General features: G+C 53.2%; 1 non-coding gene across 1 annotated transcript; it reads right to left on the reverse strand.

The window, feature by feature from the left end:
- Positions 1–414: 414 nt before the first annotated feature.
- On the reverse strand, positions 415–496 carry TRNAS-AGA. The gene has a single exon. It is a non-coding gene; the product is annotated as a tRNA-Ser (tRNA).
- Positions 497–9,123: the final 8,627 nt, after the last annotated feature.

The following is a 9,123-nucleotide window of genomic DNA, read 5'->3' on the forward strand; positions in this document are numbered from 1 at the left end:
GTACCCAAACTGTGCCAAGTACCACCCCTGGGGAAAACCACCAACCACCCCTCTACCCAAATAGACATCCAAGTCTCGGAAAATAATGAGGAAGGTACCAGGGGAGAAGGGGGAGGGGGGACTGACCCCGACCCTACTTTCTTAACTCTCGGTTTGGGGGAGGAACTAACCCCGACCCTACTTTCTTAACTCTCGGTTTGGGGGAGGGACTAACCCCAACCCTAATTTCTTAACTCATGACGTATTGTTTGTACTTTGCTTGCGGTTTGACGAAATAAAAGCCCGCCTGCGAGCGGTCCTCGGGGTGTCAGTCTTCGGACTGCACCCCAGTGCACTGGTATGTATGTCAATAAACTGGCCTCAGGCTTGAGTCTTTGAACTAAAATCACTGCGTGGCTATCTATGACCACAACACGTAGTTGGCAGGATTTGAACCTGCGCGGGGAGACCCCAATGGATTTCTAGTCCATCGCCTTAACCACTCGGCCACAACTACTTGATATAGGGCTGTTTTGCTACATGATGATTCTGTTCTCACTGAATTGTCACTTCAGATTGTTTGCTTAGACCAGCTTCCCCAGCACACTCACGGCTGCACATCAGCGTAAGTGTGTCCTTGGCTGAACAGTGAGAATTCCTGCCCATTTCCCTTCCGGCTGGAGCAGGATGAGAGTGTGTTTGTGTTAATGACATTGGTATAGATTGTTGTTCATTCCCCACTCTGACAATTCAGACAGTCCCTTTCCCATTCAACTCTCCAGCCCATCATCCCAATAGCAGGGGGCAGGATTTCTCTGGGGCACTGAAATATTTCAGAGGGTTGGTGCGTGAACTCAGCCTTGAATTCCACCCCTGATGTTTCATGGACTAACAACAGCAGCATGAAGAGCCGAGCCAATATCTCCCTATCAGGGATGCAGGTACCGCGTCCCCTCTGTCTGACTATCGCCATTGCAGGAGAGAAGGGTTCACTGGAATCGAACGCCCTGGCTCAGACCAGAGACACAGGGAGGTTTTGCTGTCCATGGATCTGTGCAAAGGAAATTGTGTCTCTGTGTGAAATTGAGGCGGGAAATGAAACGTCCACGTGGTGGCCCAATGCCCTAAGGAATGTGGGTGAAGGACTCGGGCTGAGAAATGATTTAACAGGGGTGTATATCAATTCATTGGCCTGATTAAAAACTATGGCTAAAAGGCAGCCATTGTTGTTAGTACTTGTACCTGTGTAGGGACACCCCAGTGCAGTGGCGTAGCCAGCTTTTAAGAGGAGGGGGAGCAAAGATAAAAAAGGTGCCCCCCTTTGCTCCTCCTCTGGCCACGCCCCCTTGGCTCCTCCTCCGGCCGCACCGACTCTCCCCCTCCATGGCTCCTCCGGCCCTGCCGTGCCACCCCCGTAGCCCCCCCACTCGCCCCTCCGGCCGCCATGCTCCGCCCCCCCGCTCCTCCGGCTGCGCCCGCCGCCCCCCCATGGCTGCCCGCCGCGCTGCGGGCCGCCAGCCTGGGCCCCCCCTCGCTCCTCTCCGGCCCGGCCGTGGCTGCCAGGCCGCCAGCTTGCGTCCCCCCTCGCTCCTCCGGCCGCTTTTGGAAAGGCGGGGGAAGCAGCTGCTTCCCCTGCACCCCGCTAGCTACGCTAGTGCCCCAGTGGGTGTCAAGTCCATTGCCTTCACCAGGGGCAGTCAATTATTTTATCAAGGTACAAATTTCTTGGCCAAGGTCTAGTCAAGGTCTAGACTCCAGAGAAAACAATACACTGCTGATCATAAGAAGTATATACAAAGATTTTGCAATCACTATGGGCATAACTATGATATATCGTGTTTCACTCTATATCTGGCGCCACCACCTTTCCCTTTGGCCTTGTAGGTGACCAAGGGTAAAACTAAACATCTCCTCAGAAACCAGGGAGTGTTTGTGTTCATTCCTGCGAGCTACCCAGGGGGTTGATTTTGCTGTTTTCAATCCTCCGGCTCTACCGGGATAAGGAACAATTCAGGCTGCCACTGAACTGAAGGAGGGAGATCATTTTTTGACAGGGAGAGGGACACCTCCTCTTAAAGGTGTTTGTCTGGCTGGCAGCCCTGGTTCCCAGGTCTCTCTTGAGGGAAGAAAGTTTCTATGCAAAATACCAAAACTGTTAAGGGAGAGGAGGGAAAGGTGATGGGCACAGGATGGGGCCAGCATGAACCACAACACAGTTCTTTTATGTGGGATGACTCTGAACATTGACTGATCTCCGCTCCCTTGTGTTTGAAGAGCTGTTTAGTTTTGCACTCGGGAAACTACAAGGCTGAAGCAATGTAATGGATGGTGACACTAGGATTCAAGGGTTATTTAGTGTTGTAAAAAATGTTAAAAACACTTAGCTTCAACTTGAGCTGCCTGTTATTAACGGCTGGTTTCCCCAGGTCAGAAACGCCCTGGGTTCCCTCATGCCTCGGTGGGAACTAAAGGGAATCGTCCCGTGCTGCCCTTAGCTCCAGGCTGATGTTTCCGGGGACGGGGATGGAATTGATTGGTTTGCTGTTGAGAAGGGAGCCAGGCCAGTTCTGGGGGAACGAGAACTCCCAGCATCTCCCCAGCCCAACCCAGGCTGCTGCCCTGCCCCAGCCTCTGTCCCCTGGGGGCCCTGCAGGTTTGACTCTAGAGCGTGGAGGGGGCAGCAGCGGAGGCCAGAGGACAGACTGGGCTGGGCAGATGCTGGATCAGACACCAGAGGCCTATACTGGCTCCTTTCTCTGCACCAAACAATCAGTCCCCTCCCCCACCCCCGCGACAGCAGCCTGGGGCTAAGGGCAGCGCCCACTGGGGGTTTCTCTTTTGCTCCCACTGGGGTGAGCAGGGACCTGGGGGTGTTTCTAGCAGAGCCGTTGGAACTGAACTGGGGAACCAGGTTTTAATAACAGGCAGCTCAAGTTCAGATCAATTTTGTTACAATTTTCTTTATAATATGAACGAATTCACAAGTAACTGGGCAGCAGTTATTGCAATTCTTTTCTCCTGGTCTTCCCTGCCGTAGAAAGAAACAGCGTTTTGGCTTTTCATGATACAGGAGTCAGGGTCCTTCACTGTCCAGAATCAATGTGCACAGAAGCAGCCTGTTGTGTTTCATTTCTTAGGCCTTGGCTACACTCGCGGATTCACAGCGCTGCCGCGGCAGTGTAGTCGCGCCGCCAGCGCTGTGAGAGCTCTCTCGCAGCGCTGCAAGTACTCCACCTCTCCGAGGGGCATAGCTTGCAGCGCTGCAGGCGCTGATTACACTGGCACTTTACAGCGCTGCACTCGCTGTGCTCGGGGGGGTGTTTTTTCACACCCCTGAGCGCAGCAAGTGCAGCGCTGTGAATTGCCAGTGTAGCCAAGGCCCTAGTGCCATCGTTCCGGTTCTGGTGCCATCGTGCGGCCATTTCCTTCCCTCCTTCCTGTCCAAAGTGCAGAGCCCACTTCCTCCAGGGAGAGGAGGACATCTTCCTTCTTTCCTTCCTGAACAGCCCCCTTCCTTGGAGAGCCCTTTGCTGGGGTCTGGATGGGGAACAGCCGTATTGAGGATTAATTTAACACCATATTTGGTGTTGGTTCATAGATTTTACAGCCAGACTAGATCACTATGCACATCCGCTCTGACCCGATTCCTAACAGAGCCCAGAGAATTCCCCCAGTGACTCCTACATCCCCCCCCCCCAACATCTTCTGGTTGAACGAGGACGGGTCATTCAGAAAGTCAGCGTGTTTGGATGTAAAGGGGTGAAATGATGGGAAAATTGGCCCTTCTTCCAAGTTTAAATTCTGTAACTTCTACATTGGACAATAATACTCAGCTCTTCACTGGCCATGAATGAAAACCAGGTCTGCCGTAGGAGAGACAATAATTCCACCGGAGAACCACAAATGTTCAAACTATAAAAACGTGACCTCTGTGTTATAGGCCACACTGACTGCTGGGGAGCTACACAGGGGCAGGGCTGACGCTCAGAGGAGCTCTGCTTCTCTGGTCGAAATGGAATTATTTGGGCATTAATTCTATGGGGATGAAGGGGTTCTAGTTACCCGTGCCCTGTCCCTTTCAGGGATTGGAGCAATGCTGGAGAGACGGACGGGCACGGAGCTGGGGAGCCGTGTGTGCGCCAAGGAGAGTTGTTGTTGTGCTCTGGTGACACAGAGCGGGGGTGGGGAGTTTGTGAGCTGTGGTGTTTGTATAGAGATAAAGTTTACTAACCCCCAGGTTCAAAGCTGTTCCTGCTCTGGACTATACAGAGCTTTTTTTGTTCAGAGTACAGCTCAGTGGGTAACTATTTCCCTGCAGGGTAATGAGTTCCTAGTTCAAATCCAAGTGATTCCCTTTAAAAACTTTTTTGAATGAAAATCGATTTCCAGACCCATCTCCAGTGTGTTCAGGAGTTCGCTGAATGGTGGGTGTGGGGGAGGGCTTGAAATGAATGTAAACACTCAGCATTTTCCTATGCAAATGTATAAAAACCGAGCAGAGCTGTCCAGCAGCTGAAATCAGTTCCAGTCCTCGGCATCTCTAAGGGTATGTCTACACTACGAGAGTAGTTCGATTTTAGTTGAATCGAATATGTGCAATCGATATTAGAAAGTCGAACGTGTGTGTCTACACTAAGGACAGTAATTCGACTTTGTCAGTCCACACTACCAGGGAAAGCGTCGACATTGGAAGCAGTGCACTGTGGGCAGCTATCCCACAGTTCCCGCAGTCCCCGCTGCCCATTGGAATTCTGGGTCGAGCCCCCAATGCCTTCTGGGTAAAAAAATGTGGCGAGGGTGCTTTTGGGTAACTGTCGTCATCCGTCAGTCACTACCGCCCTGCCTCCCTCCCTGAAAGCGCCGGCGGGAAATCAGTTCGCGCACTTTTTGATCAGTGACAGCGCGGACGCCACAGCACTGCGATCATGGATCCCGCTGCGACCATCGCTGCAGTTGTGGCCGTTCTCAACGCCTCGCACCTTATCATACACCTTACCCTGAGGCAGATGCAGAGTAATCAGGCGAGGAGGCTACGGCACCGCCGTGAGGGCCTGAAGTCGGAGAGTAGCACAGAGCTGTCAGAAACCACGAGCCCCAGCGCCCAGGACATCACGGTGGCAATGGGGCATGTGGATTTTGTTGAACGGCGATTCTGGGCCCGGGAAACAAGCACGGACTGGTGGGACCGCATAGTGCTTCAGGTCTGGGATGAATCCCAGTGGCTGCGAAACTTTCGCATGCGGAAGGGGACTTTCCTGGAACTTTGTGACTTGCTGTCCCCTGCCCTGAAGCGCAAGGACACCCGCATGCGAGCAGCCCTGACTGTCCAGAAGCGAGTGGCCATAGCCCTCTGGAAGCTTGCAACGCCGGACAGCTACCGGTCAGTCGCGAACCACTTTGGCGTGGGCAAATCTACCGTGGGGGTTGTTGTCCTGCAAGTAGCCAAGGCAATCGTCAAGGTACTGCTGTCAAAGGTAGTGACCCTGGGAAACGCGCAGGCCATCATAGATGGCTTCGCTGCGATGGGATTCCCAAACTGCGGTGGGGCTATAGATGGGACTCACATCCCTATCCTGGGACCGGGCCACCAGGCCAGCCAGTACATAAACAGAAAGGGGTACTTTTCAATGGTGCTGCAAGCACTGGTGGACCACAGGGGACGTTTTACAAACATCTATGTCGGATGGCCGGGCAAGGTTCATGACGCTCGCGTGTTCAGGAACTCTGGTCTGTTTAGACGGCTGCAGGAAGGTATTTACTTCCCGGACCACAAGATAACTGTGGGGGATGTGGAGATGCCTACAGTGATCCTCGGGGACCCAGCCTACCCACTAATGCCCTGGCTCATGAAGCCCTATACTGGCGCCCTGGACACAGAAAAAGAACTGTTTAACTACCGGCTGAGCAAGTGCAGAATGGTGGTGGAGTGTGCTTTTGGCCGTCTCAAGGGGAGATGGAGAAGCTTACTCACTCGCTGTGATCTCAGCGAAACCAATATCCCCATCGTTATTGCAGCTTGCTGTGTGCTCCACAATCTCTGTGAGAGCAAGGGGGAGACCTTTATGGCGGGGTGGGAGGTTGAGGCAAATAGCCTGGCTGCTGATTACGCCCAGCCAGACAGCCGGGCGATTAGAAGAGCCCAGCGGGACGCGCTGTGCATCCGGGAGGCTTTGAAAGCCAGTTTCAAGGCTGAGCAGGGTACCCAGTGACTTTTAAGTTTGTGGACACAGAGGCAGAACTTGCCCCCCTTTCTTTACCCAGTTGCCGTCGACTATCCTCTCCACTTACATACCCCCTTCACCCCCTTCCCAAAAAATAAAATCTGTTCTGTTTTGTTAATGGACACCGTTGTCTTTATTACTGTTTTCGCGGGAATGTTTTAAACCTGGGACGCAGACTGTGGCGGGGGGCGGGTTTAGGGTTGTGATGCAAATGATGCCTCTAAACTCCAGGAATGACAGGCTCCGCGGTGGTGGACTGGTTGTTTCAACGGAGCCTGCCAGCCCTCCTGGCCGGGACTGCGTGTATGTGTCGGCTATGTGACTGTCTTGCAGGGGGAGGAGGGTTACAGATCCCCTGCTGCGCGGCTCTGTGATGCAGGGTAAGGACCGCTGCATAAGATCTGTAACTGCCCTCCCCCGCCACCAAGTCACAGAGCAACACCACCGCCCCCACCACACAAAACATGAAAACCACCTCCCAGACTGACCAGGATAACTAGTCACTGCACTGTATATGTGCCCTGCTGCTGCACCTGCCCCCTGCTAAAGGTGACTGTCCTGTCCAATGACCAAGCCCCTTCCCCCCCCCTTCAGACAGACTCCCCTCCAAAAGAAGAGGATGGAAACAGAAATGAACAGAAACGTATTCTTTATTAACAACCGCACATGGAACGGGGGGGTGAAACTTGGACGGGGTCTTGTGTGAGGCGGGTAGGAAAGGACTTTTCAAATTTTGGGGAATGAGAGCCTTCTAGTGGTAGAGCAGTCCGCAGGGGTGGAGTGAAATTTTTCACGGCCCCTTCCACCCCTCCGTGTTTGGACTTTGGGTGAGGGGGGTATGGGACTTGGTGGCGGGGCAGGGCAGTTACAGAGAGACTGCAGCGGGGCTCTCTCCTCCTGCCTCCGGTCCTGCAGAACATCCACAAGGCGGCGGAGCGTGTCCGTTTGCTCCCTCATTAGTCCAAGCAGCGTTTGAGTAGCCTGCCTGTCCTCCTGTCGCCACCTCTCCTCCCGTTCCATGTTTGCCCGGTGCATTTGGGACAAGTTCTCCCTCCACTGTGTCTGCTGGGCTGCCTGTGCTCGGGAGCATCCCATGAGTTCAGCAAACATGTCTTCCCGTGTCCTCTTCTTCCTCCTCCTAATGTGCGCTAGCCTATGGGCAGATGTGGCTGTGGGAATTGGAAAAAGGGAGTGAATTCCTGAGACAGAGCAATGTATCTGTGAACAGAGAACATAGTCTTTCTCTGTGAACAAGACCATGCAGAGCACCTATCACACGCGCACTGAGGACAAGGTCGAATTTTCTGCCCTCGCCTACAGTGCCTGCGGTCTTGCTGTGGCGAGCTGAGGAGCAGGGCTGGACACCGGACTTTGTCTAGCTGGCAAACATGGTAAGCCGTAGACTTGTGGCCGCTTAAAACTTTAAGAGTGGCACTGGCCTCCTTTCAAATAGAAAGCAATGCGAGTCTCTGCTGGCAGCAATCCTGCAAGCATGAACTCTGGCCCTGTCCCACCCCATCGCGGCTGTAAACCGCGTGGCTGTAAACCGGCGGTTGCAGTTCTATAAAGGGACGGGCAAGCAGTCCCAATACTAACTTTCCCCTACCTAATTCACAGCAGGGAGTCATGCCAGACATCACCCTCCTGAAGGTCTCCGAGAGCCAGAAGGAGAAGATGCTCCGGGACAGCCTGCAGAAACCGGGGCCATTTGCTGCACTGCTGTGCAAGGCCATGATCCCGGAGTACCTGCTGGCGTTGTGGCAGGGAAACGTGTCCTACCACGGGGGGCCTAATAAGCTCTCCCTGCCCAGGAACCTGCTGATGAGGCTGGAAAAACACCTGCAGGAGGTGTATGAGGAGTTCTCCCCGGAGGATGTCGCCTCTATCCCCAGTTACATTGACCAGTTCCTGGCTTAGGTGCCCTTGGAGGGACAAATGACTGCAGGGTTTTGGGCACTATAATCATGAAGCGGACATTGTGCAATTTTTTGAAAATGGTTCGGACTATATATTGAGGCGCCCAAAAAAAGACAAATCATGATACACTTTGCACTGATTCCCCTTTTGTTTGACTTTACTGTTTACATGTTTTGAAGCACTTTACCCACTGTTCATATTTTCAATCTTCCTGTTTTGTTGCAAATAAATGTTTACATGTTTTAAAGCACTTTAGCTAATGTTAATATTTTAAATACGCCAGTTATGTTGTAAATAAATGTTTAGATATTTAAAACACTTACTGCTTGATCCGTCCCCTGAATCTGTGTCTGGGGTAACGGCTGGGGAGGGTTGGTAGGGGATCTCTGTCAGGGTGATGAAGAGCTCCTGGCTGTCGGGCAAATCAGCGTTGTAAGCGCTGTCTACTGCCTCGTCCTCCTCATCTCCTTCCTCCTCTTCCCCGTCCGCTGAGGAACCGGCCGCGGACAATATCCCATCCTCAGAGTCCACGGTCAGGGGTGGGGTGGTGGTGGCGGCCGCACCTAGGATGGAATGCAGTGCCTCGTAGAAACGGGATGTGTGGGGCTGGGATCCAGAGCGTCCGTTTGCCTCTTTGGTCTTCTGGTAGCCTTGTCTCAGCTCCTTGATTTTCACGCGGCACTGCGTTGCATCCCGGCTGTAGCCTCTCTCTGCCATGGCTTTAGAGATCTTCTCATAGATCTTTGCATTCCGTCTTTTGGAGCGCAGCTCTGAAAGCACGGACTCATCGCCCCACACTGCGATGAGATCCAAGACTTCCCGATCCGTCCATGCTGGGGCCCTCTTTCTATTGGATTGCACGGCCATCTCTGCTGGAGAGCTCTGCATCGTTGCCACTGCTGCTGAGCTCACCACGGTGTCCAAACAGAAACTGCGATTCAAACTGCCCAGACAGGAAAAGGAATTCAAATTTTCCCGGGGGAGTGGCTGGTCAGAGCATCCGAGC

Source organism: Terrapene carolina, unplaced genomic scaffold, assembly GCF_002925995.2.
Source record: "Terrapene carolina triunguis isolate 2854851 unplaced genomic scaffold, T_m_triunguis-2.0 Scaffold25647, whole genome shotgun sequence".
NCBI classification, from domain to species: Eukaryota; Metazoa; Chordata; order Testudines; family Emydidae; genus Terrapene; species Terrapene triunguis.